Source organism: Homalodisca vitripennis, chromosome X, assembly GCF_021130785.1.
Source record: "Homalodisca vitripennis isolate AUS2020 chromosome X, UT_GWSS_2.1, whole genome shotgun sequence".
NCBI lineage: Eukaryota > Metazoa > Arthropoda > Insecta > Hemiptera > Cicadellidae > Homalodisca > Homalodisca vitripennis.
The window spans coordinates 31,545,955-31,566,279 of record NC_060215.1 but is presented as its reverse complement, the minus strand read 5'-3'; the positions used below and the strand labels follow the sequence as shown (position 1 = coordinate 31,566,279).

General features: G+C 34.0%; 1 protein-coding gene across 1 annotated transcript in view; it reads right to left on the bottom strand.

The window, feature by feature from the left end:
• LOC124368886 (scavenger receptor class B member 1-like) overlaps positions 1-18,545 on the bottom strand; it is a 100,135-nt gene extending 81,590 nt beyond the window's left edge. Inside the window, exon 1 of the mRNA XM_046826385.1 lies at positions 18,320-18,545. The gene's annotated coding sequence lies outside the window, so the exon portion shown is untranslated. The remainder of the gene's footprint in view (positions 1-18,319) is intronic.
• Positions 18,546-20,325: the final 1,780 nt, after the last annotated feature.

The following is a 20,325-nucleotide window of genomic DNA, read 5'->3' as shown; positions in this document are numbered from 1 at the left end:
ACAATTTGCAGTTCCTTTCCTAAATTATAAATCAAATTTTGATATTAGGAGACAAAGGCTTACGCTGTGTGAAGAAGAAGGAATTAGGGACACAAATGTGAAAATAGCCTATAGCTTAAACACAAGCCTGTGAATAACGGACTTGTAACATAATTGTAACATCCTAGATCTAGGAGGGTATAGTTGAACTGAAAAGGTGTTTAGTTCTTTAACACTCATTCAAATCGCAAAACAAAACATATTTATTAGTAAAAGCAATACTCTAATTGAATACCTATTATCAGAATAGGCACGTTGAAATGTTATGTAATAAAGTGTTTAAGGGGTTTTTTATATTAATTAGGATAAGATATATTGTAACTACAAACATCCCTTCTACTGTCTACTATGCCTACCTTCATAGTTTATTATCTTATGGAATTATTGTATGGGGCAACGATTGTAACACACAAAAAATTATTAATTTTATAAAAATGTGCAATCAAGATTATAGTTAATGTAACATAAGGACTCACTGTAAACCTTTATTTAAAAAGTATGGTATTCTAACAGTACTGCACTGTATTTGTTATATTGCCTATTGTATACAAAAAGAAATTTTCATGCCATACCTACAAATAGATCTGTTAATAACCATATGATTAGAAACTCAAATTCTCTTACAATATCTCAATGTAGTCTTAAAACCACTTTAAATTGTTTTGCTGAAACAGGCATTAAACTCTACAACTCTCTTCCTTCTCATCTTAAATCTCTCTTGAAATTAATTGTTTCAAGAAAAGTGTAAAAAAGCTATTGATTAATATCAGCCCATATGACATCAGTGATTATTATGCTGTAATTGGATAGACACTTGTTACTAGGCCTACGCAATGTATATCATAGATGATTGTTTATGCTGAATTTGTTTCTGACACTGCTATACATTGTAAAGATGCTCTGGCAATAAAGAATTTTAATTCGAATAATTAGTCATCATGCAATTTGAGGTTCTCAAAGACGGTCTAGAGCCTGGTCCTCAATGTCACTGAAGCAGTAGACTACGAGCTCAGGTTCAGCGGAACTACCGAAAGGTACCGGAGAGCTTGAAGGCTCCCAGGCACGTGCTGTGCATTACTATGTCGCAGACAAGGCAATGCGGAAACGTACACGAGGGGATTGCGACCTTGGCTGCTGGGCGCTGCTGGGCGCTGGTGGACGCTGATGGACGCTGATGGACGCTGCTGGGCAGACGCAACACAACAAAATGAACACCACTGTCCACTGTTCTCTTCTTTCGGCCGGTGATCAACAATCTTAATATCCGGAAACCACAACTAAACCACGTTTATAAACTTACATTTGGGAGTGCCGATGGCCGAGCGGTCTGTCGTTGGACTTTGGTCTGAGTTAGAGATAGCGCAGGTTCAAATCCTGTCTGTGACCGTTGCACTTTTTATCAATACAATAAACCTCGTACTTTATCGACTCTCCCCCTTATTCTGTTTGATAATATCCTCCCACAGGCCAGTGGCCCTTGAGGACGGTCAGAATAAGGCTTAAAAGGTGATCGGCCTCTCCTCAAAAAGAAATTCGTCGTAACTCGGAATTTTATAACGTTTGGAACCCTTTGGGGTCATCATTTCCAATCAAGGGGACATACGAACGGACTTTCCTTCGGACTTAACGTCCATCTTTTCACTCCAAAATCAATTATTTACGAGATCTATTACAAATTTGACCAAATGCCCGCTCCTGTGACACCTGGGAAGTTGTCGATCACGGGAGGTCGACTTCAATTACTTCAATATACAGATTCTTTGAATGAGAAGCTAATGATGCATTTGGTTCAACTCTGGCATAACACTGATTCAGATGTTCACTTGGTACAGTCAATCTTCCCCCTTCTGTGGAAGAAAATAATGAGCAAGTCAGGAAACCCCCGGGCAGTCATGTATAATCACTTATTATTATTCATGAACCTAAAAACTGAGATCAGTGGTGATAAAGATAATGAAGAGGCTTACTGATTTTAAAATTATTGAGTTGAAAGAGCGTGCATCAAAAATTACTATTTTGAGATCCATTACGCAAGAGTCTGTCGAAATTTAGATGCATGGTTCACAGCGCTCAGATTGCAGATTCTGCCGTCAAGTTATGAGGCTGACTCGTTTCTCGATTTACGTGCCGCCTTCATGGGAATACCGCTTACCATTAAGCTACCTCTGAAATTCACAGAATTAGCAACTCTACCAGATCTTCGTTTTTACGAACTCAAGCCACAATACGGCACAAACTGTTTACGATAATCCTATCCTCAACAGTGAGAATATCAAATAGAAGACAAACTAGGCTAAGGCTTGAACAAGGCTCCTAGTTCAAAACTTTTCGTAAAGTTAAAGAATAAATAAATAACCGAAATGCTGCTTTGGTAAATTCTAACCCAGTAGGGTTACTAGTATAGTAACTGACTCATAACCCGAGTTTTGGCATCAAGTCCTATTTGAGAAATGTTTCTAAAAATGATCATGTAAAAACTACTTCTCACCTCTAATCGAGATTACTTTGTCTTAACTATGTCCGTCGCAGAAGTTCAGAAACACGAACTTGCAGATGATGAAGGCAGTTGAACAACTTAAATGAGATGTCAAGTAAATCTTAGTAAATAGCTGAAACTTTAGTGCTTATCTAAATTAATAACCCTATGTTCCAAACACTAGCAGCTTACAACGTGTTTATGAAGAAGAAGAAGGACTAATCAGCAATCAGCTGGAAAGACACGCAGTACGCACTTAGTGGGGAAGTCTGCACCATTGTCATGAGGTCACTGATCGGTCAATTACTTATTAACATACTGACCACTGCGGCATCTTTTAATTGAATCTCGAATATAATTAACAATATGAGGTCGTCGACATACATACATAAATACTTTTGCGCGTAGGCTAAACTCTTCCTTCAAGGCTTAGCAAATTGGTCTAAAATGAACCAATTGTCCGTAAAACCGGCAGGTTCATTGAGCTGTTCTCAACCTATTTGAGAACATTGGCTCAACCTATTTAGGTTGAGCTAATGAAACCTTAGATCATCGATGGAGTTTTTATTAAGAACTACAGTAATCTTATTTCTCACTGCTATTACACCAGAATTCATAAGGAACTAAATGACAGGCAATTTATGATGAACATTCCAATTAAATTACGTAATGTTAATTTGAGTCCGGTTCTCCGACTATTTAAATGCAAATTGTCGTAATTGAAGCCGACCTCCGTGACTGATAACTTCCCAGGTGTCACAGGACCGGGTATTTGGGCAAATTTGTGACCATTCAGTGTTTTTTTCTGCAGTAAATTCACTTGGGGTATACCACGTAATACTACATTGTAGAACTCGGAAAGGTTACAATCCGTAAAGAAATTCAGGCACGTTATTAAATACAACGCATGGTAGACATAACCGCCTGTATTTGTGGTCATTAAAACAGCTATTTTGAACACAGATTGTGCTGCCCCTCAACATATATTCCTCGCCGTATGACGTAAGTAAGATGGACTGCCCGCACGAGCCATTGCCACAAGTTATCTTCAATGAATTCAGTTCTGTATTCATTGCTCTCAGTGACCCGCGTTGTTAACAGGGCGCGTTTGCAATTAACCCCCCGATCCAACACGTGTTACTCACTCACTGAAAGTATTTATATTTGTTGCAAGCAATCTTAACAAGCATTTTGATTCCCTTACTTAGCCTTACTTTCAGAAGGAATGTTTGTTGCAGTGCACTGAAAACTGCAAAACGCTTAAAAACTTTAGTTGGGTTTATTAACCTATCAGAAACTTTAATGCCTGATGTAATGGATGACAAAGCCAAAGTATAATGCTAGAACGAGCAACTGCGTATAGTCTTCTTACACTCCTTGGAAGAAATATCGACCTTAAAATTCACTCAATTGTTTAAGAATATTGATAATCAGTTATTACCATAAGAATTGTCGGTATCATGAACCAAACAGCATGACTTTCAAAAGAAAGTGTTGTTTGGAGTTATAAAAACACTATGAATTAAATTAACTTTGTGTTAGTTATATGGCAGCCTTCGTGTTTTATAAGAGAATTACAGATTGCTATTTTTATCAAACAAGAGTATATGGTTTACGTATTTAAACAATGTATAATGTTACGTTATGAAATGGGTTTTCTCTCTCAAGGACTGTCCTCGTTTTATTTGAATTATTATCTAACACATATTTTCTGTAAAGGAATCCTGATAGTCCGTCACCTGGTTGTATATTTCTTTAAGATGTTGGAGAATATGTTGTAAAGTCTGTGTACCTAACAGATATATTAATCTCTATTTTATTATCTATGATTATCATAAATAGAGTTCTTTCGGCACACATTCATCTCAGTTCACATTCGATTTATTTCCACTTTACCATTACATAGAATGTACTTTGTCTTTAATTGAGTGAGAAGTTTTAAACGTTACTTGTTGTTTTATAAAGTACTTGAATGAACTATGTGATTGCAGCATTGTCTTTTAAAAACCAAACGTTTATTTTTAAAATGTCTGGGGTCTTTTATGTTAGCCCAGACCAAACCAGTGAAAAATTTCTCAAGGTTTGTATTCCTTTTATATTTTGATTGCTCTTCCAGATATTTGTGATCAGACATTCTATATTCTGTTACGTGATATAAACTATCTCGAAAAGATGTTATCTTTCATCACCATCAGTGCAGGACATCACGGGTGCCTGATGGCCGGAGGTATTGGTAGATAAGATAAGATAACGAAAGTTACCCGACCCCCCCCCCCTAACCCTTGTAAAACAAGGTAAGTTACACTTCTGTAGAACATAAAACGTCATTAATAACCATTACAGTGTGAAATTTTTTTATATAAGGCTTCGCAAGGTTTGGCTTGGACGAACATAATAGACCTAAAGTTTGCATTAGTGATTGTGAGGTACATAAGTTGTTATACTATAATGTCAAAATGAACTTTTTTAGATTGTCTGGTTGCTATTTTGTTGCTTGTACACATAAACGCTATTTTTATGGAGGATATGTTCCAAAAAAAATGTAATTTGTCTAATGTTAATACTTACAGTATACTGTTATATACGTATACTGTTTGCCAATATACTTATTAAGCAGGGATAGCGTTAATTCCATAATTGATTTACGAATAGTTTATGTCATTAACTCAAACAATGAGCGTTGCTGCCTGTTTAATTGGTGACCGCTAAGCAATCATGTCCTTACAAGCAGTGTACAGTCTTTGGTACTAGCTTTAAGGTGAAAGGAATTGTACTTTATCTGGTGCGTCTTGTCAATAAAAGCCACGCAATAATTGTAATCGTGTCTTCTGTTTTAATATTGTTATTACCAAATGCTCCTATAAGCTCTGCGTGGCTGTGCTGTTGAGTTATAAAGTGAACTAAGAAAACTAAATTATAATTGGATTTTCGCCTAATTCCAAAACTCAAAATACAATAATAGAAATGTAAAGATAAATGATACACTGTTTTATCAGAACTAATTGGAAATACCTCTATACACAATTTATTTCACTTAAATTGTAAAACCAATATCGATTTTTCTGAAAATATGTATGATATTTTCATACACATTTTGAGGCAAATAATTTCTTTTGTATATTGGAAAAACACAGTTGGAAGTGCGTTCAAAGTGAGAGTGTACGCACTTACAAACATTGTGTTCTCCAAACTACAACGCAATGTTGGAAACCCGCTCCTTCCTGGTGTTTTTATGTATTTAAATTCTAATGAATCAACAACATCAATGATAATAACAATTTTATAGAATTTTTGTTTTCAATATACACTTGAGAATTGTAAGTTACATTGTGCATACGTAATGTTACTTTTATTGATAAATAAAATTATTACAGCGTACAGTAAAATACTCATCGCTTTCACTTGTTTATCGCACCGTATATCCAGTTGGTATTAATGTTAAGAACTTAAAATACGTTATATAAGTTTTAGAAAGCTAAAAATATTAGTAAACTAACACATGGGAAATCTAGTTGTACACTTGGTGCATGCCACGATATGTATAGTATGTGGTTCACTATCAATGACATATTCCGTATTATGAAAGTCGACAAAAAATGATTATGTAGAAGCGGATACCCAATACAAAACAAATAAACCATATTTAAAAAAAATTTTAAGTAAGGTAAGCAGAGCTTTAAAGTCTTTAAATATTTTTACCTCTGGCACTGAAAACACCGTTTTATTCAGTTTATTGGTAAACTGTCTTTTTATATATATATATATATATATATATATATATATATATATATATATATATATATATATTAGATTTTAGATCAAATACACCACACTTTTTATAGCACATATTTTCAAGAGGTTTAGCAAGAGTAGTGTTTGCAATATTCGGCTGCTAAATAGAGAACACACCTAAAATGTACTTGTACTTTTAAATATTATCATGCAACATTTTATACGATTCTGTTGTTTCATTTTCTTCTAATACTAAGGAAGTCTTAGTGGACACACTATGAAATTTGAGATTTAAAATTAGGTTTATATTTTTCGATCAAACTGGGTATGGCCTTAGCCTCGTAAATTTTAGTTAGTACCACTTTCAATCAAAACATTAAATAACACACAACGTGATGTCTCTAGATTGAATATATATACCCACTACACTTACCCCATTTTAAAATTAATTCAATACAGGTAAATACGACGTATGTACAGGATTAGTTTGTTATACTTGTTGTATGTTATACAGTTTTACTTGTGCGGATTTTAAATGAAACTGGCAAAAGGTGCCTTTATGTATTTCATTTTCAGGGAAAGGGATTTAGCTAAAGGTCGTTTTCAGGAAACCCGTCCACCACAAGCTAAAAGCACTAAGAGTTTATTCGGCAGATTGGCCTTGATGGGAAATAAAGTGGGCCATTTAGATTAACCCAATACCTCGATACTGAGTCAATATCCCGCTTCTCAAGCAAGGTTGAAGATATCAGAGATCTTTAAACTCTGTGTAAAAGATACTGCACGACTTACGTACTTAAAATGCAACTGGGATATCTAGTCAAGCAGTTCAGTTTGAGTTTTACTTCGCTAGAGAACCACTCCTTCCTAACTGTAGTTCAATTTAAGTCTGCTAGGAGACACAAAAACTTACATTAATTAAAGTGCGGAATCCGTGTTAAATGGTTACATACAGTGCACAGCTGTAGTGGACGACCTTCTCCCTGTTGACGTCAGTCCATTGCCCTTAAAAAGCCGGTCAACTCGAACTCGAATAGTCCTTACGTTTAAGAGTAGGCGTGTAAAAAGTCGGCGGGAACTAGAGCTGCGGTTCAGGACAGCGGTGTGGCTTCGGTGCAGATAGTAAAAGTGACTGCGGTGCAGCGCTGAGCGAAGGCGCGCAGCAAAAACCGATGTGGTTGAAATGGAACTGGGCTGGGCTTTGACCTCAATGCTAATGGACCGGCTCTGCTGCCTTGAACATTTCAATATTAATTTGATAAGTGTACACATGTGATACACAGGTGTTTGGGCTCATTATTCGTGATTGTACGTGGCAACCCCAACCCCAAGGCTGTTGGCCCACGATTCCGTGGCAAGAACTGGTGACATTGCACTTTGCCCCGTGTGGGAGATCTAGGGCTTCGTCACTATGACTCACTGTCAGCATCTCAATACTAAGTGTTTTGAATTGAATTTACACATATTACAAATCAGGTGTAATCAATTTAATTCATATACATGTTATTTAAAACAGCGCATAAAATCCAAAAAAATTCTTGAATAGGAAGATTTCATCCCAAACACACAATGTCAGCACGAACTTAATTTAAATTTGCCACGCTTTAACTTTTCAGTATTTTTGGTCTCTTCGTATCTTGTAAGTGGTTGGAAATACAAAGTAGATATGCAATCTAAAAACAGAATATTATAAAATCAGCAAATGCCTAATAACGCCACCAGTTCATAATTATCAACTGTCACGAAATCTCATAAAGACCATCCTCCCTCCTAAGACTTCATCTCTCATAAGGGTACACTTCCAGACCCTCTTAGGACATTAATTTAAAGGCCATTCAGTGTAATTTGTATTGAATTTGTTTACGTTATCTATTCTCAACATGTAATGTAGGTTTCAATTTAGTCAATTTAAAAAATACGTATAGCCGTTTTACAAATATTGATGTAAAATGGCATTTTCAGCCACTTTGCTTTGTTGTCTCCGACTATTATTCAACATTCAAAACTTCTAAAATGTAAATGAATATAAAAATTTAAAAATGTTTGCATATTCAGTATATATTTAGTTGACTTTTTTGTCAGTCCTGCATAAAAAACCCGTTCCCAACATACTGTAAACGACATGCAAGTCAGGTACTTCAACTATAGCGATTAAACGCTTGACAGATAACGATTTAAAATCGAATGTTGGAACGAGAGCGATTAAGCTGACGCTTAATATCCCAATCGTCTACTGTAGATGTCTAATAATAAGAACAGTAGTTATGATAATGTATTGTATTTTATGTATATTGTATGTGATTGGTTTGTTACAATAGGTTATAATAGTTAAAATTACTTCGACTATACTTAAATATTACTAAATCAGGTTGATTTCAATATTATTACACTGTTCCTGTAATTTTTTAAAGTTTCATACACCATACAAGAATTCTAATGATTCACAAGATGACGCTGCTGACATGTACAGCTTCGGGTAGTGCAATCGATTTTGGACTGTAAAATATGTTTTATGTTAAATTACTTGTCTTTAAATATAACCTTCCTCAGTACAAAAAAGTACAATTTTTGTATTACTCCACATGATAGTATGGACACATGTTAATACGTTATAGCTACAGGGAGCAGCGTGTTTTTTCTATGAACAAAATTATTATTTTTTATTTTTTTTAAGAAAAGTATTAAGAATTATATCATTTTCATAAATTGTATTAAATTAAAAATTACAATTTTCCTGAGTCATAAATGAATACAAAATATTTAATCCGTTACAAAAATTAAGTCTTCGGTGAAGGCATACAAAAATAAATATATTTTTGTGTTATTAATTTAGTTTAGTTAATATTAAAATCAATTTGCGTTTGCCTTGAAGATTTAACGTCTTTGCGCCTTTATAAGTGAACTATTGTTCTTTAAATCTTCAAAAATCATTCCTTATACATTATTATATACGGGGTGATGCGAACTTACTTTCATAATATTTTGTATATAGCTAAATTATATTTGGATCAGATATATTCTATCTTAAATTTTATTTTATCTATAATATATTCTGGATACTCTAACTTTGAATATGACATCGGTAATTAAAAATAAATTTACTCGTAACTGAAAACGTGTTTCGCACGTTAGTGCTTTCGGTATTAGTCCAGATACCACCCGTCGTAGAATATCCATTAGAGAACCAGTAATTTCATTTTCACGATGTTAACAACCACACCTATGATTAAAAACTACCTGTGAAGGTTATATAATAATAAATACATATGCTCTGAGAATTATTCTCCCTATATGTAATGCTTGTTACTTACATTGTTGATTTGTTTATAGCATTATGTATTAAGTTAATATATTACAATTATTACTAAAATTAAAATCATAAATAATATAGATTAAATATTGCATGAGATTAGAATCCCCAAAGCTGTTTGACGCCAAACGTCAAATAATGTGAACAAAATCTTTTTATTTGAATAAAAATATCAAACCGTTATTTGAGCACACACTAACAACAAGAATAACGCATAAACAATCTAGTTAATTGGTACTCTATTTTTATTAGATATATTATGTATTCATAACAATATGTTGCTCAATTAACAGAGCAGAAATAACTTCGTCTGTTCATAGCCATGGGTGGGTGGATGGCCCATTGGGTTTTTTCGACAGCACCTTAAAGTTGAGTTAGAATAATTTACCCATAAAAACATAGCCACTTGTACAATGTCTCATGATTTAGTGTTTAGTTTCTATGTTTCGGAAAGCTACTCCAAAATTCTATTATTTTATCACTTAAGACTCCGAAGATATTTTTTATTTCCAAGAGCACGTATTGCATATCTACTTATCATTCATTCATTTGAAACGTAACATTTGTAATTTCAACCTAATATTGATGACAGAACCTGAGAAAAGCTTTCATTTCATTCCTAATTACAATGTTTGTACACAAACTATGAAAACTGCAAGTCAGGTGGTGTAATAGTTTTTATGCAGCAATGTGTAGGAAATATGGTAGACAATTAAAAAAGTTAATTCCTGCTGACAACATTGTTTTGGTATGTGATGGGGTTGGAATATAATTTAATTGCTCTATATAGACTGCATACGCAAGTAGCCAGTATATTTAATGAGAAAATAATGACGTTTTAAACATTGATAAAGTTAAAAACACAATTCATTACCAATTATTGGCTTGAATTTAAACTTGCTTGAAGGCGGTAGTTTAAAATAAATCAGCACTGGCCCAAAATAGCATTGGATTTCCCAGAAATAAGCTTACTAGAACTTGTATTAATCATTTTTGTAAAAAAGTCGGTTTTACGGGCGAAGATTTTACGTGACAACGTCTTTTTCTCGGTAGAATATTTATTGATATGAATATTATTAAATTGCACAATAGGAACAAGGAATTGAATGAAAATAAGAATTGCACAAATTTTAACTATAAAAATATATATTTTGTTTACTAAAACATTGTACATAATTTGAAATTAATTAAAATTTGTTATTGTAAATGGTAAAGTTGAATAAAACATTTACTAAAATTGGAATTTGAAATTCTTGCTAAACACAGTTAAATTCTAACTCCGCGCGTGGTGATTGGTCGGTTTAGTTCGTTTGTTTGGTCGCACTGTTATGACAGGTTAGAGGTTATAATTTGTTATTTTAAATGTTTGACTAGCAATACGCGCTGTTTCTTCTCAATCGACTGAATTACGATTGATTGCAGAGTGATTTAAACTAATAATTTACTTAACACTATCAACATTTGTCAATAGTATGACATAACCTATAAACTCAGTTTCTCAACTTTTGTGTCAATCTAACAATTAATCAATCAATCATAGTTTACGATAATGAAATATCAGTGTACAATTATTTACCTTTATTGTTGTAGTTGTTGTAAATAACGAATCTAAGCACTCCACATTTTCACGAATAAACATAGTTATCTGCTTTATCCCGTGCGGCGGACCCACAGTTATCTGCTTTATCCCGTGCGGATCCCGTGCGGCGGACCCACAGGACGGGCATCGTAACGTTACCGGGCGTTACACTTTTTCATGAGTGACTCCGAGCCGCAACCTAATTTAAGACGTTGTCACGTCAAAAAATTAAAATTGAAAGGGAAAAAAGAATTATAGAGAACAATATTAAAGCTCGTAATGACAGCAGTTTGTTTACTTGGCACAACACCAACTGATAAGCCAAGGCCATATACATCGAATTAATAATGACATATTGTGTCAATGCATAATGACCACATGTTTAATACGATGGATGCTACACTTCGGTTTAATCTATTCTGTGGCTTTTTGAGCAATATAATATAATGCGGGCAAGAGGGGGTTTTAGGGTTCGAGAATTTTTTTAATATAAGAACCCAATTTTTACCTAAAAGAAAGTAAACTTTTTATGCACAACTTCGTCCATTTAATAAAATTTGTAACACATGATTTATAAACGATCGTGTTGTTTCGGTGGACTTCTAGGGATCAAGGCTCGCTGAAATTTGACCTTTGCGAAATGTATGAACCTTGTGATTGAGAAGTAATTTAACCGATCTAAACCTGATATTTGAATCCATTATCGTGATGGCAGCCTATCCTCAAGGTCGTAACCTCAAGTTATCAAAATGATTTAATTTTTCTAATTATGATATTCTCAGAGCAAGAATATTGTTTCCAAGGCTACAGAGAAAGATCTGTTAGCCCACATCAAAACCTTGCAAAGTTTATTATACACGAAAACATAATTTTAATCATTATTAAAGACGTTTTATATTCTGCAGAAATTTAATTTACCTCGTTTTACAAGAATGGGGGTCGGGTAACATTCCTATCTTATCTTATCTACCAATGCCTCCGGCCATCAGAGCGGGCTGCGGCACCGGTGCTGCCCCGCACTGATGGCGATAAAAGAAAACCATCCCTCGAGATATTGCTTATCACGTAACAGAATACAAATCTGGAGGTTCTGATCACAAATACCTGAAAGAGCAATCACATATTAGATTATATACAAACCTATAGAAAAGTTTGGTTGATTCAATGTTAGCTAAAAAAAGACCTTAAAGCAATAATGTTCGTAAAGTATGTCACCGTGGGTTGAATCACTTCGAGACTCGTTTCTTGAACTAATTTCAGCTGTGACTGTGACATTATCAAGGCCGTACATCTGCCGCGATACGGCCGCGAGAAGTAACTGCATGTAATTGAGCAGTATATGACTTGTCGCTGTGTAAGTGGCCTTCTATAATGAGCAATTGTCCCAAGCTGCCAGCCACTCTGCCGCAGAACCTAGTACGTCTGACTCGTGAACGATTACGTCACAGGTCGGTCAAGTCTGGACGGATTGTACTAGGTCGGGAGTCCCTGCCCCTGCCCGCCACCACCGCCGAATCCGCTGCTTCTCTCCCCTTTCACCGTCGACCGCCGTAACGCAACACAATCTCCGCTGTTGCCTATTATGGCATCATGCACTGTTACACAATCAAGGTTAGCGTTGCTTCCCTCCCGCGATTTCCTCCGCGTTGCATCAAAAAACGATTACGCCCCAACCTGTGAAATGCATCTCCCAACTTCCGTTCCAATGTGGTTTCCTTGCTCATCACATGCAGTCACATGTCACTGATCCCTATTGCCTACTCGTTCCCTTGTGAATGCGAGTTACCTATCCCGATGTATTAACTATTTCTATATGTTGCCCACCAATACATAAAGGGCATCTCACCACTGATTGAAATACCGTATTAAAATAGGAAATATTATTAAAGATAATACTAGTTAGTTTTTTACCCACAGATCCTTAAAGAGCATCTTAAGAACTTGTATGTTACCTTATCACTCGAAATTAACACTTGCCGTAATAATATGGTAATTTGTCAACTGTCAAGTATAAACCTGAAATCTAGGCCAATGTGCATAGCCAATTTATAATTCCTGTACTGTTTTATAATAATTTTAATCCCATGCCATTCGTATTGTGGGCTTCCAATTATGCCTAGCCTCTGGCTAATTTGTATTATTCTTTAAGGAGATGAAAGATTTATCACAACAATATTCAGCCACATAATTCAACAACGGGGTGGACAATTTTAGTTATGAATACAATTAGTTTTCCAGTTCACAGTGCACGAAATATGAATATTCAATTGTTCAATATTCCAAAACTGTGGTATCTGCTCAAGCGACACCAAGTAGATGCAGAAGGTCGGTCGAGTCGCTGCACGTGGGCGAGCTTTGATTGTATCCATGAATCCAGATTACTGTCCATGTATATAGGCCAGTGTCGGTCAGTTTATACTCTAATATTGTCTCTTCATCTATGTAAACTCTCTCACCTAGGTATTACGGGCGATAAATTACAAAATGTTTGTGTCTGTCAGCACAGAAGATGGATGATTCAGCATGTGATATTGTTGCAAGCTACCACAAAGAACATACTGACTCATGAAATATATATTGGTATTTTAATTATTTGTTTGAAGTTTATTTTTGACGATGAAAGGATTGTGAAGGAAACAGGATTTTTCCGGACATTTGCCATCGTTCAGGGAAACAAAAGATCAGTTTCGAGATCTGCAATCTGAAGATCTCGAAACGTAGTGTTACTGATTTTTTGTTTCACTGAACGATGGTATTTTAAACTGCAGACGTACGATATTATTCATAAATTATTGGTCAATTATTCCAGTATAAAAGAAATAAATAATAGACTAAAATACATTTTGCGTACTGTTTCCATAGACATTGTAATGAACTTCGACTTCGTCACTAAGTACAGAAGTATATGCAAGAATGTTTTCCCACCAAGGCAGTATTGAAAGTTGAAATGTTTGTAAAGTTTTCTTTGCGTTACTCTACAACATGTCCTTCGAAATTTATTCCAATTACGAGGTTGTCATTATTTTTCATTGATCCTCAATTTAGACCATATTATTATTAGGTCGAAATAACAAAACCTTAAACGTTAAATGTTAACGTCATCGTATTGTATTAAAATGTAAATTGGTGTATTACCGTTGAAATGAAGCAAAGAATAAATAAAAACTGTTGACGTTAAACATGATGTGAAATTTGATCAGTATGTACAATTATTCATCGACGGTTTCTTAATTAAATATAATTTAAGAGAATTACATTAAACATTTTTTTCTTAACGAACATTTACGAACAATTATTTATGGGTATATTACTTCCTGAAGCTATAATATACATTTTATACTATGAACTTAGAATTTTTTTAAATTTTAAATTATATGTCTCGTTTACTTATTAGTATTTACAATATAAAACTAAATTTTAGATAATGGTCTACAGGTATCCGTCTGAATTCAAAAGTACAATATTTTAAAATTACTTAATTAATGAAATTAAATTAAAAAGTTTTTATTGTAGAGTGGCGATGTTAGGACGTACAAGTCTCCCCTTACACGTAACCTTTGAACACAAATAGATATAATATAATATAATCCTTTAAAAAATGTTATGCTATTATGGAAACATGTTAAAAACTAACTTGTGAAGTTTTCACTATTAATATTTGTCATATATCCCATACTGCATACATAATGCTAAAAAGTGTATAGGTTACGATTAGATTCCTTCTATAACAACGCGAAACACTAAAATTTGCACAAGGATTGATTATTGCCATACAAAAAATGTGCAACTTTAATTACGTGAAACACTAAAACCTAGGTTTACATAATTGTCATATAAAAATATGCAATTTTAATCACGCGAAGTACTAAAACCTAGACTTGCACAAGGTTATATCATTGTCATATAAAAAATGTGCAACTTTAATTACGTGAAACACTAAAACCTAGGTTTACATAATTGTCATATAAAAATATGCAATTTTAATCACGCGAAGTACTAAAACCTAGACTTGCACAAGGTTATATCATTGTCATATAAAAAATGTGCAACTTTAATTACGTGAAACACTAAAACCTAGGTTTACATAATTGTCATATAAAATATGCAATTTTAATCACGCGAAGTACTAAAACCTAGACTTGCAAAAGGTTACATCACTGTAATACAAAAAATGTGCAACTTTATTCACGCGAAACACTAAAACCTACATTTGCACAAGGTTACATCATTGTCATACAAAAAATGTGCAACTTTCTACTTCCACTACTACTGCGTTACTCGCTCGCCCAAGCCTACTTGGTGCCATTCACTGATTAGGCCTTGAGATGGGCCAAACCGTTGATGGACAAGCAAAGATGAGGCTTTCCATGTTGCCTCATAAGGCACAACATACTTGTTTCTTTGTCCAGATACACAACCGACAGCGTAGCTCTGCTTGTTTTAGCGTTCAAACTTGGTTGGGACTAGCATAGGAGCAAAGATGTCCTTCATCCTTCAAAATATATATTTAAAATGTGTTTGCATACACCATTATAATTAAAACTGCTGTGTGTAACTTTTCTTTACTCGCCATTGGAAAGCCTTAAATAAAGTTTGGAATTTTAAATTATATATATATATATATGCGATTGTTTTTATAAATTTTAAGATTATTGGAAAAAATCCGATTATAATATGCGGGCTAACTCTATAAATGCTAAATATAATTGTGTGCGATAAAGGTACACAGCGATGCCATTAAATTACATGGGTATTGTATACGAATGAGAATATATTGATGACTTCGTAAAATTCAACGGATCTTTCTCTAGAACTGTTAGAATAGAAAGGATAACAGTATTTCGGACATTTACCATCGTTCTGTGTTACAAATGTTGCCTTTTGTAACATATAAGGATGTCAAATGTCCGAAGTCCTGTTATCCTTTCAAATTTTCCATAGTCAATAACTTAAACAAAGGTGTGTTAAAAGAGAATGTCCAGCTTCGTTCTTCTTATAAGTTTAGGATTTGTAGTCGAAATATAACATAGATATATCATTTCAGTGACATTTTTAAGTTGTCTTCCAAACCATGATTTTCCTTTGCAGGATAAAATTACAGCGCCTAAACCTTGGAATCGTTGGTTTTAGCTCAATCATAACGTTTAATTGTAGGTGCCAAAATATAGGTCATCCTGTGTGTGATCTTAAACATGATCCACACAATGATTGGATGACTAGCCGTGTTTTGGGGAAGGGAGGAACAATTTTGACATCGATCAAGAATAACCTCAAGTCATGTCATATTGAATCCTCAAATGCCGTTAAAGATTTTCATTCGCCTAACATTTGACGGAGTTTTGTGGTCATACCATACATTGATGTATCTTACTTAACATTCCTAACCCCTCCCTCCCTCAGTTTAGTAGCTATTAGTAGTGTTAATATTAATTGGTTGAAGATCTAGATACATAAAAATTCAAAATCACTGTCCACCATGTTCCCATGACAATCTGGAATATGCTTTCTTTTACATAACCATACAATGTTTATATTCTGTCCTGTTAGAACTAATTGCCACCATAAATCTTTTGAAGGGTTGAAAAACGCCTAGTACTTACTCCTAAGTATTACCGTTAGGAGTAAGTACTGCCGTACTTAAAAGAAAGAACCCTTCAATAAATTATATTAGACTTCTATGCTTCATAACAACCTACAACGATCCACATGCCAGTAGACAACAGTGAACAGTTTGGGTTATATTTTTGGACACAGTTCTGCATATCAGCATAGCATACTATGTATGAGTATATAAACGAAGTATAAAAGCACACATCACACAGTTTTTAATATAAGAAAAATCTAAAGTCGAAAAATGTCACATTTCACTCCTAAAATATTTAGATTTAGACTTGTTTTGAAATTGAATGGTCCAAAAAGTAACTGGAATACTCATTCTACCAAAGGGGTAAGTGCAGATAATTTCGAATTTCGGAAATTTTAAAATGTTTTCTAAGGATAATTAATGTTTTTATTTCTGTTTTAACGAATAGAGGCAGGTTTCTAAGATTTTAGTTAATATTAGTATTGTGTTTTTCACACCTTTTTAATTAAAGAGCAAATTCAGATACTTAACGTTAAACTAATACTACTTTAAAATACGTAAACATTCGATTTAGTATTACTGAATTTACTAAAAGTACTAGGCCCAACTGTATTATTCAAGAGTTTTAAATTATGTTATTCAAACCATGGCCATATTATGATTAAATAAGGATAGTAAATTATTATTAAAATGCTATTTCTCTTATTATATTAATTGCAATTCCTCTCAACTCAAATGCAATTATATAAGGTACTTCAGAATAAAACGTCTAAAGAAAGTTTTGAACAAATAGAGTTAATTGATTAATAGGTTTCACTTGTTAACGTGTATTGCAATTAACTACTTTTCCAGTTTATTTGAAAGAAGATTTAAATGTTTAATGCGAAAATAATATTGTTATTTGCCTATAATTTTATAATTATAAAAGTTGTATTTTTATGTTTTACACCAGCTTTTAGTAATATTGATTTACTTGCTTTATATACTCATGTGACTCTTGAATGATTGAAAATGTACAGTTAATCAAAATGTTAACCTCAGCCAATTCAAACTTATTTTGTCAATTAACATCAATTTCCACGAGACATTAACCTATGAATAACTCATACACGTGTTACTCTCATTTCTACGAATTCCGAATTTTTAAAAATAACAAATATTTTATACACTTGTGTTATACACGGAGATTACGAACACATTTAGCAACTTTTACACCGCATCACAGTTTATTTAAAATGGCATTGGTAAAAATTACTTACACGGTGTTTTAAGTTTTTTTTTCAGGTTTATAGTAATTTATTTTAAACTTTGGTAATGCCTATTTGGTGTAGAAGAATGTAAAGTAATTGGGGTTTAAATATTATAGAAATGTACGTCTTTAGTGTTGTACTGAAAAATGTCAGTCTTAATTATTTGTTACCTTTAAATGTCAAAGAAGTCATTATTGTATAATATAGTATATAAAATTATCTTAACACTGTTTTATTTAAATTCAACTCCACAACAATCGCAGGTTTCACATTATTAATTCTATAGAATCTGTTAAAAAAATTCTAAGTAATGCAATTTTACAAAAGTTCAAAACTGTCAGACACTTACCTAAGTCGGACGTGAAGTGTTGACGAGGTCTGAGGAGTGCTGGAGCGTAGGATCGGGGCGAGTACCAGGCGAGGGCGAGGGCTCGAACCTATACCGTACACTGAGCTGACACGCCAGGCCAGTCACAGCACAGGTGTGTGTATGTGTGAACCGAGAGAGTGTGAGTCGGTGTCCCCACCAGAGCCAGACCTCCCATTCATCCACAGACCGCGGCCACTGGCCAGTCACTGAGGTGATAACAACGTGACTACGCGACCAGGAGACCACTGTTGTCATCCTCCACAGTGCCCAGTCCGCAGACCACGGCTACGTGACACATCCAGACCGGTATCAATCACTGTAAGGGTGTCAAGGTCGACCGGCCAGACTCCAGGAGTAGCAGACTGCCAGATTATCACTATACCGATAACCACTACCGCAGCTCGTAGTGAAGTTGCTCACCAGTAAATCCATAAAGTTACTGTGATTTTCCATTGAATCATCCAGTTTCAAAACTACATTTTTCGTGTACTTTTTGGCATTAAGATCTACATGGTTAACGGCTAAAATATTTTACCCGGCACATGTTTATGCACTAATTTAAATGGTGGAAAGTAGGGGTTGGCTGCAAACCCAAGTAGGTATAGATATCAGTTTCAAAAGCAAGTAGATCGTGGTATTTACTATGTCTGCCTCAAAGTAACCACATGTAACCAAAATTCCGTTGTCTGGAAAGAGCTACAATTGGAAAGAAGACTGCAAGCACCATTCGTTTTTCGAAAAACACGTTTTTGTTTTTTTTATATAATGTGTAACTCAGAAAGTACAAATTCCTTCCTAATTTGAATAAATGGTTTTATTTGTTTGAATTTCTATTACAATAAATGCTTTAATTTACTTGGTAAATCTGTTTTTTACGTTTTTAGTTCCTAGTATAATCTAACCAACTCATTACTGTTACTATATTATCTAACATAGGCTATGAAACAAAATTCAAATTCGCACATATAACTTTGAAACCGGGATGCATTCGGCTTTGATGAAAACTCCCAAAGATAACAAGGCTTTGTCACAAAAACAGAAAGATCGCAAGGTTCTGTTGAAAACCGGTTGGATTGAAAAAACGCATTTTTATTCAAAGTGCTACACATACAGAGCTTTAACTTTTCGTAATCCTCTGTCTATCCATAGTAGAAAAAACATATGTTTATGCTACAACATATAATGGCTTTTATTTTTTGTATTTAGTGAAAAATAAATAAAGATTGATTATCTGGTCATGGAATCAGACGATTCGGTTGCACCTGGTACAATTCTTGTTAGATCATACCATAAGGCATCTTTATATGGTTATCAGATGTCCTAACTTGACATGGCACCTTGTTTCGAAAAATATTAAATACAAAAAAATAGAAAAATAAATACTACTCCGAATCTATCTCCCATCAATACACGCTGAGGTAAAGTTCAATGGCAGGATTCATTTGAATTCATTAAAATAAAGCTCGTCTACAGGCAGGAATACTTATTATTGAGGTTATAACTAGTTTTTACGGTAATGCTCTTAAAATTTCAAGAGTCGAGTCGAGTCTTACACGTTTCCAAAGTTCTGGAAGAAAATAAATAAAACACGTAATTTTGAGATAGTAAGCGTGATTATTTGTTTTCATTCGCATATTTATGTTTAATTGTTGTACTTTCTTAACATAACATTTGGCATTTATTAGTTAGACATACCTTGAATTAATGTCGTACATTATTGTTTGTAAATCTTTGGAGATTATTTTTCAATGATTAAGTTCGATTGTACATTTTATGCTTACACACTTTTTTCTTAGTTACAAGTAGTAGATGTTTTACAACTCCACAAAACGCTATTCTCTGCATTGTACTCACTCACTTTCACAACACATTCTTCCACTGATACCGGCGAAAAATGTAATAAATTAACATTTTTAATACACACACATTATTAATAGCACAATAAACAATCAATATAGTTTCAAATACAAATATGAAATAAAAAT